General features: G+C 34.2%; 1 long non-coding RNA gene across 1 annotated transcript; it reads right to left on the bottom strand.

Moving 5' to 3' along the window:
* Positions 1 to 7,172, bottom strand: LOC127725496 (uncharacterized). The gene is made up of 3 exons (XR_007993015.1): positions 6,777 to 7,172; positions 5,110 to 5,300; positions 1 to 329 (listed from the first exon to the last, which is right to left on the bottom strand). It is a non-coding gene; the product is annotated as an uncharacterized LOC127725496 (long non-coding RNA).
* Positions 7,173 to 20,609: the final 13,437 nt, after the last annotated feature.

Consider the following 20,609-nt stretch of genomic DNA (forward strand, 5'->3'; position numbering starts at 1 on the left):
TAATCTGAATTTTTTACTAAATATTGTAACATTTCACTTATGCACATTTTAATGTTGATGAGTCTCACATATTTAAAAATCCTCTTTTTTATACTACACTTTGGAGCCCATAGTCTGCTAAAGCTTCATTTATTTAATCCTGCATTAGTTCAACAAAAATGTCTGCTAATAATCACTTGAACCACCTGGGTTATTTGGTGGGGTTACCATTCTGTACATGAATATATCTCTCTTAATAAATTTCATATACATTTTGTAAATTGCTGATTCCAGGTATTAAATTTTTTATCCTCCAGTAAAATTATTCTTCGGACACCATGTGTTGTGTACTGAAAAAAAGAAAATATTTTGTTATTAAATTAAGTTTGTTAGTTCAATCAAAACGTAATGAAGAATGATAATTATAATATATTGTATTTCATTGTTATGGCCATCTATGACCCCAATACAGTCTGCTTAAGTCATTCTCTTATCTGAAATAAAATGCTCCGCTGGGCGCAGCTTGATACGACCGCAGAGGTCGAACCCTGAAAAGTTGGGGCAAGTATGGACACAACATTCAAGCTTGATACAGCTCTGAATTTGGATTGTGATTAAATATTTGACACAGCAAAGGTTTCTGACACAGAATGAATGTGGTCTAAAAACTTAAATTTTTTTAATTTACCTATTATGGTCCAATATCCAAAATCTAAATACATGGTTAGATTCAGCATATCAAAGAATCCAAAGAATTCAATTTTTGATGAAATCAAACAAAGTTTAATTTTGGACCCTTTTGACCTCAATGTGGATCAATTTGATAACGGGGCCCAAAAATTAAAATACATGGTTAGATTCAGCATATCAAAGAACCCCATATATTAAATTTTTGTTGAAATCAAACAAAGTTTAATTTTGGACCCCAATTTGGACCAACTTGAAAACTGGGCCCATAATCAAAAATCTAAACACCCATGTTTAGATTCAGCATATCAAAGAACCCCAAGAATTAAATTTTTGTTAAAATCAAACTAAGTTTAATTTTGGACCCTTTGGACCTTAATGTAGACCAATTTAAAAAACGGGACCCAAAATTAAAATTCTAAATACACGGTTAGATTTGCCATATCAAAGAACCCCAATAATTCAATTTTTGATGAAATCAAACAAAGTTTAATTTTGGACCCTTTTGACCTCAATATGGACCAATTTGATAGCTGGGCCCACAAACAAAAAATCTAAATACATGGTTAGATTCAGCATATCAAAGAACCCCATATATTCAATTTTTGTTAAAATCAAACTAAGTTTAATTTTTGACCCTTTGGACCTTAATGTAGACCAATTTAAAAAACGGGACCCAAAATTAAAAATCTGAAACACGATCAGATTCGGCATAACAGATAAATAAATGTGGTCAAAGATTTTACAAATCTAATGCGCCATACTGTGAAATTTTTCAACATTTGAAATTTGAAGAAAAAAAAAATATTTGAAGAATAATTCTTTTTATCTTCTGAAATCTGAAATGAGAAAAAATTGACCCCCCCCCCCCCCCCCCCCCCCCCTTTACCCCTAAAAAAATTCTTTCCCTCAAGATATGGTCATAATCTCAATTCAAATTTTCAATGGAATTTGCAACCATAATTACCCATTTAAATTTATCATAGTGCTAACTTAATCTATTTTATAATAGAATTTAAAATATGGTGTCAAATCTTTCATATGGATTTTTTGGTAAAAAAAAAAGATGCAACATTTGCAGATATTTTTACTGGTCTTCCTTTATAAATATGCATTTCTTTAAACATAATTTAAAAGCAGTGTAAGGGAAGTAATCAAAACGTTGTATTTGGATTACCTCCCTTACACTGTTTTAAATTGTCTTAATTGTTCATTAACCATTACTTTATACATAATTTAAAAGCAGTGTAAGGGAGGTAATTCAAATGATGTATTTGATTTATCTCCTTTACACTGCTTTAAATTATGTTTTGTACTAAAGTATTTGTCCATTAACCAGGACAACCTTGTTTTTCCCCCTTTTTTGCCCTTAATTCCTAAACGGTTTGAGCCATAACCCCCCAAGCAAATCCTAACCATCCCTTTGTGGTAAGGAAACATGTGGTATAATTTCAGAAAGATCCATACACCGTTCCACAAGTTATTGTCTGGAAACTAGAAAATGCTTATTTTTGGCCCCTTTTTGGCCCCTAATTCCTTAACTGTTGGTACCATCACCCCCAAAATCAATCCCAACCTTCCTTTTGTGGTATTTAACCTTATGGTAAAATTTCATAGAGATCCATTCACTTAAACTAAAGTTATAGTGCGAAAACCAATGTGTCTTCGGACTACGACGGAGACGCCAACATCATACATGTACCAATATACGACCGCAAATTTATAAAAATTGACAAATTCATTAAAACACTTCATTAGGATACAATGCACATCTTGTAAGAGTTACTTCCCATATATTGTTTTTAATCATTTAAATTAATTTTAAACAAGAAATGATTGTAACAGGATGCTGTTACGAAGTTTCCCAAACGAAGCTCCCATAATTCGTAATTCCCAGTGTCGCCTGACATTTGACAAAGTCCAGTAAAAATTGGTTTGGTCCAGTAAAGTTATATGCATTAGTGATGCCTGGGGACTAACCCTGTATATCATTCAAATCATCTTGGCATGACAAACCAGAATATATATGGTTTAGGGGTGGGGATCTCGACCATTTACAAGATACTAGAACATTGGGGGTGGGGGGAACCCCTGGGGACTGACCCTATACATCATTCAAATGTTCGAGACACGACGAACAGGAATATTTATGGTTTAGGGGTGGGGATCTCGACCATTTACAAGATATTAGAACATTGGGGGTGGGGGAACCCCTGGGGACTGACCGTACACGTCATTCAAATGTTCGAGACATGATGAACAGGAATATATATGGTTTAGGGGTGGGGATCTCGACCATTTACAAGATATTAGAACTTTCTCAAATGGCAGGGGGTCGGGATGACCCCTGGGGACTAACCCTGTATATCAAACCATCTTGGTATAACAAACCAGAATATATATGGTTTAGGGGTGGGGATCTTGACCACTTAAAAGATATTAGAACTTTCTTAAATAGCAGGGGGTGGGGGTGACCCCTGGGGACTAACCCTGTATATCATTTAAACCATCTTCGCATGACAAACCAGAATATATATGGTTTAGGGGTGGGGATCTTGACCACTTACAAGATATTAGAACTTTTTTTAATGGCAGGGGGTGGGGGTGACCCCTGGGACTAACCCTGTATTTCATTTGATGTGCTTTATCATGACAAACCAGAATATATATGATTTAGGGGTGGGGATCTCGACCACTTACAAGATATTAGAACTTTCTCAAATGGCAGGGGGTGGGGGTGACCCCTGGGGACTAACCCTGTATATCATTTGATGTGCTTTATCATGACAAACCAGAATATATATGGTTTAGGGGTGGGGATCTCGACCACTTACAAGATATTAGAACTTTCTCAAAATGGCAGGGGGTTCGGATGACCCCTGGGGACTAACCCTGTATATCATTCAAACCATCTTAGCATGACAAACCAGAATATATATATGGTTTAGGGGTGGGGATCTCGACCATTTACAAGATATTAGAACTTTCTCAAATGGCAGGGGGTCGGGATGACCCCTGGGGACTAACCCTGTATATCATTCAAACCATCATAGCATGACAAACCAGAATATATATGGTTTAGGGGTGGGGATCTTGACCACTTACAAGATATTAGAACTTTCTTAAATGGCAGGGGGTGGGGGTGACCCCTGGGGACTAACCCTGTATTTCATTTGATGTGCTTTATCATGACAAACCAGAATATATATGGTTTAGGGGAGGGGATCTCGACCACTTACAAGATATTAGAACTTTCTCAAATGGCAGGGGGTCGGGATGAACCCTGGGGACTAACCCTGTATATCATTCAAACCATCTTAGCATTTTTGCTCCTGTATCCATGGTAACATAGTAGTTCCAATGATTGTCAAAATCAATTAAAAACCTGTATATAATGGACAACTATATTGTATACAAATTTGATGATTTCAAGTTTAAGCATACCAAAATTATTCACCACACACTAAAGTTTTTGGAGCATTTTGACCTTTTTGCATTGTTTCCATGGTAACAGCAGCCATTTTGGAAATTCTAACTCCAAATGCCACATCTTCCAATGTTGCTCATCGTTACTGTGAAGTTTCTTTAAGTTTGGAGCATTTTGATTATTTTGCAATTTTTGGTGTAGTTTCCATGGCAACATAGTAGTTCCAATGATTGCCAAAATCATCCAACACCAGTATATAGTGGGCACCTACATTGTATTAAATTATAATGATTCTAAGTTTAAGCATATCCAAATAGTTCACCAAACCCTAAAACTGGATTTTTTCACATTTTTTCCGTTTCCATGGTAACGGCAGCCATTTTTTGTGTTCTTAAGACCTACTGCAACCCGAAATTTTGTGTTCCTCATTATAGTGAACTATCATTAAGATTGGTTCCATTGGCTCCAAAAAAACTGCCTGACAAAAATCATTGGAAGAATAATAATAATAACAAAGAAACAGAGGAAAAGCAATATGTCACCCGACATTGTCGATCGGGTGACATAACAAAGAAACAGAGGAAAAGCAATATGTCACCCGACATTGTCGATCGGGTGACATAATAATAATAATGACTTCATTTGGAAGACTTAATTACTGTACCCTTCATTCTTGAAATTAGGTTTTAAATTCAAAAGAAACAATATTGACATTTATACAGCATAGATATTAGAATAAAATCTTTAAACTATTAAAAGTATACCATTTGGCCTTAAAGCCTGAACGATTCCTTGGCCTATATCCTATAAATTTTAAGTTCCAGTCCCAATTTATTCCATTGGCAACTTTCATGTCTGACTGTTAAATGCAGAATATTTTCAGTCTGTTTCCTTATGAAAACAGTTTTAATACCATGTGTATTATGTTTTTGTTTCATATTTGGGGGATTGAAATCATAGCACATTGTCAATACCCCACTTTTGTAACCCTAAACAGACAATTTTGGATTACTTACCCTTAATATATTGCAGTCCTATTGTTTTCTGTTAACAAAAATAATTTTGCTTTCAACAATACTGGACATTCCATTTGATTACTGTTTTCTTGTTGTATGTACAGAATTTCATACATGTACAAGTATTTTTGTTTTAATAAAAAGGTCCTCTGTTTTGAATTATTGATCCATAGTGAACATCTTTCTCCATCCTGTAAATACATGAAATATAAAGCAAATTTACATACAATTACTATTAATGTATATATACATGTACTAAATTAAACAAAGCAAAATTAAACTTTGCATTGTTATTATCAACACATGAATACAAATTTGCCAAATAAATTAGCAAGAAAATACATGTACATCTATTTATTAAGTATTATAGATAATTATGCCCCCAGCATTTTTGCCCAATACAGTACATAAAGGTTTCAGACAAAGAAAACATTTCAAAAGTCTTGAAAAATAATTTTTAGGTTTAACAAGGAGCAAATTTATGTTATACCAAACCTTTTGATAACATTTTTATATTTAATAGTTTGCATAAACATCATAAGATTATAACATGTCCATTGTACAATGCAAGCTGAAATTTTATACATTTTGGGGCACTCACAACCCAGTTTTATTTTAATTTAAATCCTGGAACCTCCACTGTCATGACTGTATTGTCACTAAATTGACACCTTGAATTTGACAGTATTAATGAAGTTTCAGAAAGTAATATTGTTAATGGATTATCATTTCTAATTAGATTGTGTATATAATCATTGGAAGAATATAACATGTATAAAGAAATTGTAAATTAATTAGTTTCTGGGGATGCATGTATTATGCAAAGCAGCATGTGTACAAGCTTTTCAAATGGGTGGGTGATTGGTTAATTTCAATGTGTAAAATTCTTTTATAATTTCAGAGATATGATTTAGAGGATGGCTATCTTAATTAATTTTTTATGGGAAAGATCTGGTACATGTCCATGTAATCATGGTAATAACCGAACATAAAATAAACATTGCTCAAGAGTGCTGACACAGGATGAACATGAATATTCTGTCCAATAAAAAGGAAAGAACAATTGTGTACAGATTGAAAAAAAAAATAATAAGCCATAATAGATCATAATAGCAAAATAAGAAAATGAATATAATGTCCCCTTAAATTCCTCCTACCCACCCACCCACATAAAAATAAAAATTTTCGTACGAGTATGGATAGTGAACCCCCCATTGTCAGAAACAAGTGCTTGTGATTGATTTCCCTTTGTATTATATGTTAATGTAAAAATGAAAGTTTTTTTATATATTAAATTTTGGTGTATATGAAATGGGACGAATCTATTAATATTAGACCAGCTATAAAATAGCCAACAGTTGAAGTGAATATGTCTTACATTCTAATGATTTGCAGTGGCGGATCCAGAAATTTTAATAAGAGGGGGCCCACTAACTGCCTATGAGGGGGCCTACTAACTGCCTAAGAGGGGGCCCCACTCCAGTCATGCGTCAGTGATTCCCTATATAATCAACCAAATTTTTCCCACAAAAGGGGAGGCCCGGGCCCCCTGGCCCCAATTAAATCCGCCTCTGATTTGATAATGGACTTTTGAGTTGAATTTGAGACGGTCAGCAAAATTCATGTGTATTTGGGGGAGAAATTACCCCCCTTTTTAGAGAACTTACAGTCGGCATTACACGTGATCATCCGTGCTTTCAAATTTGATTAATTTTGGTCTGTATTTGCTGTTAGAGGTTTACAATGTTCTATTATCTGAGCACGAAGTGATAGCGTGAATATTTTTCAGTGAGATTGTGAAGAACACTTTGAACAGTTTGAAAACGGATGTTGACAACTTGTGTGGGTATAATATTCCCGGAGACAAGGACGGATACCTAAGACCGAAATCCGAATATAATTCACCAGTGGTTGGTGTAAATAGTGTATTCAATATATGAAAAGGAAATGATGAAAATTGGGTTTAATATAATTTTACACTTTATTTTTGCCGTTAAATCATTTTTTGGGATCCCACTTATTTGAAAATAATTAAGTCGGTATATCTGAAATAATCCTTTACCCTTTATGTTGTGTTGCATTAAGTTTTAACATCCAAGAATGTCATAAATACATCTTTACAGCGTGGAATGTCAAATCCAACGTCAAACAATGGCCGCCATTACGTGTTGACAACGTCGTCTAGTGAACCGTATCACTGAGCACCGAAATCAATACTCAGGCGCTTCCGGTTGTCCTACTGTTCGAGTCCGTCGTAAAGGTTGCTAATCTCTAAAATGGCGGCCCGCTCAAAGGGACGTTCACTAAAGCAAGAGAAAGCAAATGACTTAAAATTATTTAAGTGAAAAAAATGAAAATGCTACTCGAAACGGACAAAATGTATGGCAAAAAAAATTAGCCGAAAGTGGTCTTGATATGGGTCTTGATATGAATTACCTTACGATTGGGTTTAATTCAAATGAGTTATACTCTCTTTAAATAAAGATATTATTATTATTATTATTATTGAGTTAGTATTCACATACAATACCATTTATACAAGTAAATTTCTTAAAGGTTTATTAATTTCACCGAAAAATATTGTTAGAAATATCAACATTTTTTATTGATCTGGTCTTTATTATTTGTAGCGAAATCCGTCAGCTCAACTTTTTTTTGTAGAGGAGGGGGGGGGGGGGGGGGGGGGGGGGGGGGGGGGGGGGGGTGAATAAGAACAATGAGTTTCGATGTTCCTTTGGTGTCAAACGCCTCTCTCTCTCTATTTTTCTTTTTTTTTTGGGAAGGAGGGTATGGGGGGCACAAACACATGAACACGAGTGACTCGTAGAGTAATCATATTTGTTGAAATATCAAACGTTATTTAAGAATAACGCCAGTTAAACATCACTGTAAAAGAAGCATACAAAATTTTACATCGGTTGCTGGCTGTCGAAATCAAAGAAAATTTAGCACCGTATTATATAGTACATTATACTCAATCTTCCTTTAATGCTTTGTACAGGCTTACATAATTTGGGCACAAAAAAAATGATATTTTGTAGTATTTCTTCAAACTGTCAATTATAGCGAACTGTACGACCAGCAAGTTAAAAAATAAGGCAGCTAGACGTCAGAGCAATCTGGGAATATCAAACACTATGCCTAGTTATTTTTGTACTATTGATGACCGTACTGCCTACAACAACAACAAAAAATCCACACTGTATATTTGGCTTTACAAGTCTCCAACAAGAGAAATATTTAACACACACACATGTATTTATGTAGAGTAACATGTCTTTCAGTGTGCTAAACTGTAACCATCACATTAAGGTCCGTCTTGTGAAATAGTATTCATCTCATATAGAAAAAAATTTTGTGCTGATATTCATGTAATATTTGCCACTGAAAGTTTTGCAAAAATCAAGAAAAAAACGAAAACAAAAACAAAACAAAAACTAGTAGTTCAGATGTAGGTTCGTGTTCAGATTACTCAATGTGATCACTTGCATGTCAACAAACAGTGATATAGGTAGATTGTCAAATTCCGATCATGACTGTAAAGGACAACCATTTGTTTAATACAAATGTAGCTGATTTACTCTTGATACCTTGGTTTAAAAAAATAAGGCCAACATGATATAGCAGAGTGCTGAAAGTGGCACACACAATCAATCAGTTATTTTCAAATTACCTATCATTAATCAGTGTATAGGCTATACCATACTGAAACATAAATGTGATAGAAGTATATACAATTCAAGAAAGAGAGGTGCACTAACAGAAAATATATAGAAACTGCAATCTTTCTTTTAATTTCATCGGATCTCAAAATTTTAACTCTTACCAGAATTTATTCTATCTTACAGTAAAACTCGGAAGTTTCTAAGTGGAACTCGAGCTTTAACTAGAACTCTTACTCGAATTAACATTCGAACTAAAAATAAAACTGGAACTTTAACTCAAAATTTAGCTGGAACTCGAACTCTTATTCTACCTCAAAGGTTATCCACACTCTCATTTGTCATCTGATAAAAAAAAATCGTAAGGGTTCCACGGAACCCAGTGTCTCGCCTACTTTTGCTGTTAATCGCAGGCTCAACAAAAATGAGGAAAAAAATTAATAAAAATATTCCTCTCGATACTATCTTTTGATTGTAAGAAGCTTCTGTCCAAGTTTGGTATAAATCTAGGATAGTTTATGGATCTAATAAATGTTTTAAAAACTTTAACTGCATACTGTATGTAATGTTAACTGGAAGAAAAACTAAGTCCATTTATAAGTAAAATACGGATAAACAGGTACAAAATTTTGACAAAATTTCCTTTGAGATACAAGCTTTTGATCATAAACAAGCTTCTGTCCAAGTTTGGTACATATCCAGGATAGTTTAAGAAAGTTATTAAAATCTTAAAAACTTTAACTACAGAGTGAGTGTATTGTTTCCTGGCAGAAAAACTAAGTCAATTTATAAGTAAAATACGGAAAAAATAGATTTTTTTTAAAAATTTACTTCTGGATACTATCTTATGATCATAAACAAGCTTCTTACCAAGTTTGGTACAAATCCAGGATAGTTTAAGAAAGTTATTAAATATTTAAAAACTCTAACCACAGAGTAAATGTATTGTTTCCTGACAGAAAAATTAAGTAAAATATGGAAAAACCGGAATTTTATTTTTACAAAATTTACTTCTGGATACTATCTTATGATCATAAAGAAGCTTCTGTCCAAGTTTGGTAGAAATCCAGGACGACGACGCCGGCAACGGAATGTAGGATCGCTATGTCTCGGATTTTCAGGCTCGACAAAATTCTAGACTTAGATAAAATATATCAACATGTCCACAGAAATACGGATAGATGTAACAGAACAAGAAAAAAAAACTAGATCCGTTTATTACAAATTAAAAGATTTTTTTATTTACATCAACTGGGAATGTTCCTGATATCAATATGGCGATGTGTATTTTATTGTCAATTAACTCTAAATTATCAGATGCATTGTATTTCCCATAACATACCAAAGTTAAGCGATTAATCGAACGGTAATAAAATATACGTAATACACAAAGTTTTAATACACAGGCGATGAACATTGAACATATTATGTACAATAAATATGAAACGATGTATGAAAAATGGGTACGGGATGATAGAACTCAGAAAAAAATTTTGGTTTCCACAGTTCGAATAAATTATGAAGCGTTGAGTAATTACGGAAATGTTAACCAATTTTAAATTCTTACCGAAAATAGGTTTCTTTTAACGTGCTGAGTTTGTGGCATTTTTAACACGGCATTTCAGGTTTTATCTTCCCGGTGCGAATGGACAAGCTAGTGAAATTATGGTAACGAAATTATTCTGCCTGCAGTCTAAAAGGAACGTGTTAATTTTTAGCCCGGATACCCTGAGTCTTCCGAGGTAGAAGATTCTTTATCTGGAAGCCGAAAATTATGTCTATAATACGGCATGAGGCAAATATTCGTTTTCCCCATACAACAAATGCAATTAAAAAAATGAGATGACTTCAACTTTGACAATTACTTTATAATAAACTGTTATTATATCTATGTTTAACGATTCGATAGATTGATAAAAATATCAATGAATAATCAAAATACCTTAAAAAATGTTCAAAAATGATATTAACACATTATATTTTCAACTTGCATTATGCTTTCAATTTGCAGTGGCAGAATTAAATGTTGAAATAGCGTTTTGAGTTATTGAAAATTGCAATGTAGATATGGATTCGCATTGTTTCTAGATTTCTAGCAGATACTTCCATAACGTATTGAGTTTGCATACACTTGCAATTCATCATATAACGTAATAAATTGACATACATTTGCAATTCTCACATATACTCATATAACGTTATGAGTAGGCATGTATTCATATAACATTATAAGGAGACATATATTCATATAACGTTATGAGTTGACATACAATTTTCATTTAGATATGTATTCACATAACGTTAGGAGTTACTATAGATATGTATTCATATAACATTATAAGTAGACATGTATTCATATAACGTTATGAGTTGACATACATTTCCAATTGACATATGTATTCGTATAAGTTATAACTTTATGAGTTGACAAACATTTCCAATTGAGATATGTATTCACATAACGTTTTGAATTTATAATATATATGTATTCACATAACGTTACGAGTTGACATACATTTCCAATTTGGATATGTATTCATACAATGTTATAAGTTGACATACATTTACAATTAAGCCATGTATTCATATAACGTTATGAGTTGACATACATTTGCAATTTATATGTGTATTCAAATAGCGTTATGAGTTGCCAATTACTTGCAATTTCATATATGTATTCACTAAACGTTAAGAGCTGACATACTGTTTGATAAAAGATACGAATTGTCTTCCCGTTACGAGTTCTATGCTTTTACAGCATCATTCGTCCTGGATCATACCACAGCTTACATTATATTCATATAACATTATGCGATAACATAATGATGTGTTGTACACACAAAGTTTAAAATTCCTAGATCTATATTTCAAAAAAGCATGATGAATCTCAATATTATATACTGTAACCTAAATTGAAGGCTAATAACATTATTTGATAACTCATTTTGACAGGAATGCACAGAAGCGAATCGAGACTTTCCAAACCTTTTTTCAGCATTATCGAAGTTGGCATAACAATAAAGAGGTTAACATAGTTTTATGAAGATCATTAGAAAATAAAGTGAATTCTAAGGTTTCTTTAAATTTCTTTGCTGATTCAAATGAAATTGCCCATGACAGCGGATTGGTGCATGGACAGACCACTAAATTACTCCACTTCATTAAGCAAGGGTAAATGAATCATTATTTTGAGCTGATTTTTATGTGGTGTTGACGGTGTCCAATACATCCCTAGTTGTCCAACGTGAAGTGTATTAAAAAGTTGGGCTTGGCCAACAAGTGCTTTTTAAAATAAAATGCTCTGTAGGGCGCAGCTTGATACGACAGCAGAGGTCTAACCATGAACAGACGATGCAAGTATGAAAAAAACATTCACGCTTGATACAGTTCTGAATGAGGATTTTGATTAAATATTTGAAACCGCAGTCAAGCAAAGTTAAATTTGGACCCTTTGTACCTCAATGTAGACCAATTTGATAACGAGCCCAAAATTCAAAATCTAAATCCAGCATATCAAAATACCCAACAAATTTATTTTTTGTTGAAATCAAACAAAAACTTTCTGACAACTTTAAAGATTAGGCTCAAAATAAAAAATCTAAATACATGTTTAGATTTAGGATATCAAAGAACCTCAAGAATTAATTGTTTGTTAAATTCAAATTCAAAGTAATTTTAATTTTGGACCCTTTGGACAAAAATGTAGACCAATTTGAAAACGAGGCCCAAAATTGAAAATCCAAATGCAATTTTAGATTTTGCATATCAAAGAACCCCACGAATTCATTTTTTTTTTTTAAGAATTTAACAAAGTTTAATTTTGGACCCCGATTTGGTCCAACTTGAAAACATGGCCCAATATCAAAAATCTAAAAACACGATTATATTCCGTATCGCAAAGAACCTAAGAAACTATTCGAATGAGAATAGCGAGGGTGAATATTAAAGCAATTTGCACAAAGTATTATAAAAGTCTTGTTTTTGGCCCCTTATTCCTTGATGGTTGAGGCCATAAACCTAAAATCGACCCTAGTCTTCCTTGTGTAGTATGCAAACTTGTCGTACAATTTCATGCAGATCCATAGAGTTAGACCCCGTTCACACTAGGACATTTAGATCGATTTAAACTAGATCGGTTCACTTTAGATCGGTTTGAGGGCTAATATGAACGCTTTGAATCGATCTTCAGTCGGTCTAAACTAAAACACCAAAAGAGGTAGTATAGTTTGAATCGATCTAACTTTAAATGTGAACGCAATTTTTAAGTTTTAAGTTTAAAAAGATCTGTTTAAACTAGTACGATTGAATTGAAAATAATTTATGCGCATGTGTAGCGACAAAACTACAAGTGTCATAACATAACATCCCTGTATATATTGGTGGTTCGTTGTTTAACCAATATTTGTTTAAAAACAGACCTTTGTGTACATGCAAGTAAACTGAACAAACGGAAAAAAGTTGTCTTCGCCGTACCATAAATTTGTGTGTCTTCTTCTCTTCTTTTGTTTTTTTGTTGTTTTTTTTTTTTGCTTTTCAGGAACCGCAGCATTTCTTTATGTTGTAACTTCCTTGCTACAGTTTTTGTTTCAAAATTAATAAAAACTTCACTGAGAACACCAGTATCAAAAATCGTCAATTGACTGGCCTGACGACAGCGATAAGTTTTCAAAAATTTCACTGTCTAGCATTACAGTGGGGCTTTCCTAGTCCAAGTCAACATATTTAGTCTGGAAAATCTGTACTATACTGTCCCATGACGATTTGTGTTCCGACGAAAGCGCATTAAACCAGGTTAGAGCCGGTCCATTCAAATGCAAATGCAAATGCAATGCCGCAATTTTGCGAATATCGTCTAATGTTGAAATGTTATGAAGGGTTGCATAAGACTCAAATTCCGATATAAATATAGCCGCATTTTCATGAGGATAGTCCCTAAATTTCCGACAGTTCGCCAATTTCCCCATTTGTTCGTTATTAGCAGTATTTAAATAAGTAGGTAAAACTAGTTTTGGGGATGGAGTAAGTAAGTAGGTAATATCAGGATCATATAGCTGATTGAGCGACAAAAACTCATCGGATAAATAAGAACATAGGTAATCAGTTTCTAGAGAATGTTCAGAATACTGAGACAGAGGTGATATTGAAACTGGTAAATGCAGTAGAGGTGTGTCAGGCGAATTTACTGGTCTAATTCCAAATTCGATTTCACTGTCGTACCCGTCTTCGGAAAAGTTTACAGATACTGGATTTGAATTCATTTACAAGTTTATACTACCCAAACTTAAGAATTTACACGTACACGTAGCGAGTTTATTCTCACATACCTGAAAGAAAGATGCATCAGCACATTAACAAATATACAATCTTTATATATTAATTTCGTGATACGATTTATGTCTTCGTGTAGCAAGATAATTCTCGCATACACTGAAAAATGCACCAGCCCATTTACTATCAGATAATTGCAGCGAGACAAATTCTCACATACAAAACTTAAATCCTGAAGTGACAAACATGACACACAAGTATCTAACATGTGAATTACAATCTGCGAGACTCATCAGAAATAATTGTTGATTGCGTAATGTCCAGTGGCAAATATTTCATGCATGTTTAGGACGAATATAATAGAGATCAAAGAATAAAGAATACAGTGAAATGGTAAAAAATTTAAAGATATAGAAACGATAACATGACCCCCCCCCCCCCCCCCCTACCCACCCACACACCACCACCACCACCATTGCCACCCACACTCGCCTATATACATCTCTAAACAAATATCTAATTTGGGTTCATGGTGCCCCCCACCCCCCAGACATCGAGGTTCTGGATCCGCCCTGGCTAAATATATATATCCCTATAAGTTATTAATAAGCTTTCTCCGGAGAGTACTTTTTTCTTTAAGAATACGATATGTCATTTCCATCAACAGCTTCTTCGCCACTATCGGTGATTTCTGAGAATTCTTCTAGCCAGAGTCGCGTTTGTACTCGACGAGATCTTTTTTTGTGTATACGTTTTAATGCCTTGACCTGAAACACAAACATGGTCATTCTAGAATGCCATTGAAATAAGAAATGGCTCTAGAATACCAAAACAAATAGAATACATATATATTACGTACAAAATTTATAAGGATATCCAACACTAAAATGTATATAATTATGCTGATAAATTCGTCTTCTTTTAAAAAAAATAATATACCTCGGTTTCTGCCATGAAAAAAACGGATAACATATTTTTGAAAGCAGGTCAGGAACTAACCGTTATTATCAATCTGAAAGTATATATGACCGTACATATGTACATTTTGAAAAGTTTGCTTTGCCTAATGGAATTTGCTCATTGTTGAAGTGATCTACAATGTTGCTTAAGTCTACGTCATATGTTATCTGTTGAATATTTTTCCTTATTCATATATAGGAATTATTTAATTCTTATCTTACATTTTATATAAAAATTCGAAGACTGTAGAACATCTGCCGTGAAGGTGTATTGAAAACAGCAATAGTTTTGTCCATATAAAAGTTGTGATACATTTTCTACATCTTTTTCAGTTTTTTTTTTTGTAGAGCAATCGTTTATTTGGCCAATATAATTATTATTATCTTTTTTATATTATTATCTTTTGTTAAGACGGTTTTATTTTCATTCTCTTTCATACACTGTATTGTCCTATAGTTTGGGAAAAGAGTTTTCAATTTCATTTATTGCAAGACTAGATTATTAATTCATTTAGAAATATTACCCTTCGAGAATAGCAAATAATTGGATGTCAAAAAAAGGCGAAACCCTTTTGATCTTCTTTGGAAATTTAAAGTCATGTGTTGAAGATTAAAAATCGTGCGCCCAAGACATTTAAGATATTTTAAACTCAAGAAATAATAAGTAAAAGTCAAACGCTGAAGTTTTGAAATCTAGTACAGGAGGTATAAAATACAGTTCCGAAGAATTAAAGTTATTTCTAGCGCTGATTTGTTAACGTTAACGTCTATTTTTAGCATTCTCCTTCATTTTTGATGGACAGAATATTTATTTTCATACTGTTTTGGACAAAGTAATTTTTCCCAGTCATTGCCAGACAGGAATAGTCATAGTTTATATGCAATTAAGTTTCTATCATCCATCTTTGACAATAAGACACGACATTGCTGAAACAGAATTATTATCATTGAACGCTCTTCGCCAGATTGGTGCGATTTTTATCTAAACGTAATTCTTTCAAATCTTCCACGGCTATTTCACACATAAGTCACAATCTTTAAAGTTGGTTCAAAGGAATTTTATTTCTAAAGCTTATCCGCCTTTTGATAAGATTTTGTTTCCTGTCTATATTGTTCGTCGATTTTCTGCATCATTTGATAATCAGTCATGGAAAGAATAAAAAGAGCAAGCAATTAATCCTTAGTTTGAAAGTCAAAGTCAGACAAGGATTTTATTGATATGTTATCCAAAATCTGGATTGTCCTCAATCAACACACAAACAAAAGATCAAACATTAATTATTTCAATCAATTCATATACTAGTACATTAAAATGTAGAATACAAAACATTAAAAATAGAATCTTGTATGCATTTTTTCCAATTTTCTATTTGACCGAGGAGGGACAGTTTTACGAATGGAAAATATAATTAGTTCTGGCTACAAATTAAATCAACAATTACATGAAGGTTAACATTATTTCTTTAAAATCGCCGATATTCAAGTTTGTATTTGAAAACAAATAATGTTGAAATCTATACAGTGTATACAGTATATACATATATTAAAGTGAATTCCTAGAATATGTGATTTTTGTAAGCATACAATAACTAATACCTCATCGAGGTCAGCTTGTGATACAATTGACGATTTTTTTAATGAGGTCACTTTTTTTATCAACGATCTAGAAACCTGTCCTTTCTCTCAAACGTGTCAGGAACCCAAACGTGTCTACATAACGTCACTGAACACGAACCATGCATAGGTACTTGGGGACAGGACAATCTTTTTTAGCCCTCCCCCTTTTTTCCCAAAATCCGTTATTTTTTTGTTTTCTATTAATTTCAATTTTTTTCGCGTTTTTCTGTATTATATGAACATAAATATACTACAAGTAACTTTTATTTGCTATTTACTATCAATTCCAAGTTCACTCTCCACAGCAGTCACTGATATACTATATATAATCATGGAAGTATTATTTTGACAATACAATATAATACTTCCATGATTATATATAACAGTGACCGCTAATTAATAGAAAAAAATATAACGGATATTGGAAAAAAAGCAAATTCTAAGTCATGTCATGACGAGAACAAGTTATATTTTTAAAAAAATGAGATGAACATTGTTTAGTACTTGACCGACACACTCATGCAGTCCATTTTTTGTATCGTATTTGCACCACACTAAACAGTCTAAATAAAAACATGTCGTTACTCTCAACCACATAATACTGATTCTGAGCCAACAGATTTATTTTTGACACCATAATGCTGCGAAGAATCGACAGAATTAAATATTAAAAATCTTTGAATTGCCCTGAATGTCTGCGTATTTGTTTATAACGGGGTGCAATGATGGGTGTAAGATATGACGTTAAATACCCTATACAACCAACCAAACTTTTCCCACGAAAGAGGAGGGGGGGAGGGGGGGGGGCCTGGATCCGCCTATTGTATATAACGGGTTATGAATTAAGTTTGATGTAAGATGTTACGGTGTTGTTAGTTGTAAATAACGGGGTATGATGATGGATGTTAGATGTGGTGGTGTGATACTCTGTATATAAAGGGGTATGATGATAGATGTTAGATGTGGTGGTGTGATACTCTGTATATAAAGGGGTACAAAGATAGATGTTAGATGTGGTGGTGTGATACTCTGTATATAAAGGGGTACAAGGATCATGGATGTTAGATTTGGCGGAGTGATACTCTGTATATAAAGGGGTATGATGATAGATGTTAGATGTGGTGGTGTGATACTCTGTATATAAAGGGGTGTGATGATAGATGTTAGATGTGGTGGTGTGATACTCTGTATATAACGGGGTATGATGATAGATGTTAGATGTGGTGGTGTGATACTCTGTATATAAAGGGGTATGATGATAGATGTTAGATGTGGTGGTGTGATACTCTGTATATAAAGGGGTACAAGGATAGATGTTAGATGTGGTGGTGTGATACTAGTACTCTGTATATAAAGGGGTATGATGATAGATGTTAGATGTGGTGGTGTGATACTCTGTATATAAAGGGGTATGATGATAGATGTTAGATGTGGTGGTGTGATACTCTGTATATAAAGGGGTACTAGGATAGATGTTAGATGTGGTGGTGTGATACTCTGTATATAAAGGGGTATGATGATAGATGTTAGATGTGGTGGTGTGATACTCTGTATATAAAGGGGTACAAGGATGGATGTTAGATGTGGTGGTGTGATACTCTGTATATAAAGGGGTATGATGATAGATGTTAGATGTGGTGGTGTGATACTCTGTATATAAAGGGGTACAAGGATAGATGTTAGATGTGGTGGTGTGATACTCTGTATATAAAGGGGTACAAGGATGGATGTTAGATGTGGTGGTGTGATACTCTGTATATAAAGGGGTACAAGGATGGATGTTAGATGTGGTGGTGTGATACTCTGTATATAAAGGGGTACAAAGATGGATGTTGGATGTGGTGGTGTGATACTCTGTATATAAAGGGGTACAAGGATGGATGTTAGATGTGGTGGTGTGATACTCTGTATATAAAGGGGTACAAGGATGGATGTTAGATGTGGTGGTGTGATACTCTGTATATAAAGGGGTACAAGGATCATGGATGTTAGATTTGGCGGAGTGATACTCTGTATATAAAGGGGTATGATGATAGATGTTAGATGTGGTGGTGTGATACTCTGTATATAAATGGGTACAAGGATGGATGTAAGATGTGGCGGTGTGATACTCTGTATATAAAGGGGTACAAGAATAGATGTAAGATGTGGTGGTGTGATACTCTGTATATAAATGGGTACAAGGATGGATGTAAGATGTGGCGGTGTGATACTCTGTATATAAAGGGGTACACAAATAGATGTTAGTTGTGGTGGTGTGATACTCTGTATATAAAGGGGTACAAGGATTGATGCGAGATGTGGCGGTATGATACTCTGTATATAAAGGGGTACAAGAATAGATGTAAGATGTGGTGGTGTGATACTCTGTATATAAATGGGTACAAGGATGGATGTAAGATGTGGCGGTGTGATACTCTGTATATAAAAGGGTACACAAATAGATGTTAGTTGTGGTGGTGTGATACTCTGTATATAAAGGGTACAAGGATAGATGTTAGATGTGTCGGAGTGATACTCTGTATATAAATGGGTAGAAGGATAGATGTTAGTTGTGGCGGTATGAAACTCTGTATATAAAGGGGTACAAGGATTGATGCGAGATGTGGCGGTATGATACTCTGTATATAAAGGGGTACAAGGATAGATGTAAGATGTGGTGGTGTGATAATCTGTATATAAATGGGTACAAGGATGGATGTAAGATGTGGCGGTGTGATACTCTGTATATAAAGGGATACAAGGATGGATGTTAGATGTGGTGGTGTGATACTCTGTATATAAAGGGGTACAAGGATAGATGTTAGATATGGCGGCGTGATACTCTGTATATAAATATGTACAAGGATGGATGTAAGATGTGGCAGTGTGATACACTGTATATAAAGGGGTACAAGGATAGATGTTAGTTGTGGTGGTGTGATACTCTGTATATAAAGGGATACAAGGATAGATGTTAGATGTGTCGGAGTGATACTCTGTATATAATTGGGTACAAGGATATATGTTAGTTGTGGCGGTATGAAACTCTGTATATAAAGGGGTACAAGGATTGATGCGAGATGTGGCGGTATGATACTCTGTATATAAAGGGATACAAGGATAGATGTAAGATGTGACGGCGTGATACTCTGTATATAAAGAGGTACAAGGATAGATGTTAGATGTGGCGGCGTGATACTCTGTATATAAAGGGGTACAAGGATAGATGTTAAATTAGGCGGAGTGATACTATGTATATAAAGGGATACAAGGATGGATGTTAGATGTGGCGTAGTGATACTCTTTATATAAAGGGGTACAAGGATGGATGTTAGATGTGGCGTAGTGATACTCTGTATATAAAGGGATACAAGGACGGATGTTAGATGTGGTGGTGTGATACTCTTTATGTAAAGGGGTACAATGATAGATGTTAGATGTGGCGGAGTGATACTCTGTATAGTATATAAAGGGGTACAAGGATAGATGTTAGATGTGGCGGCGTGATACTCTGTATATAAAGGGGTACAAGGATAGATGTTAAATGAGGCGGAGTGATACTCTGTATATAAAGGGATACAAGGATGGATGTTAGATGTGGCGTAGTGATACTCTGTATATAAAGGGGTACAAGGATAGATGTTAGATGTGACGGCGTGATACTCTGTATATAAAGGGGTACAAGGATAGATGTTAGATGTGGCGGAGTAATACTCTGTATATAAAGGGGTACAAGGATTGATGTTAGATGTGTCGGAGTGATACTCTGTATATAAAGGGATACAAGGATGGATGTTAGATGTGGCGGCGTGATACTCTGTATATAAAGGGGTACAAGGATAGAAGTTAGATGTGACGGCGTGATACTCTGTATATAAAGGAGTACAAGGATAGATGTTAGATGTGGCGGAGTAATACTCTGTATATAAAGGGGTACAAGGATGGATGTTAGATGTGGCGGTGTGATACTCTGTATATAAAGGGGTACAAGGATTGATGTTAAATTGGGCGG

The sequence above is a fragment of the Mytilus californianus genome, unplaced genomic scaffold, assembly GCF_021869535.1.
Source record: "Mytilus californianus isolate M0D057914Y unplaced genomic scaffold, xbMytCali1.0.p SCAF_15, whole genome shotgun sequence".
NCBI lineage: Eukaryota > Metazoa > Mollusca > Bivalvia > Mytilida > Mytilidae > Mytilus > Mytilus californianus.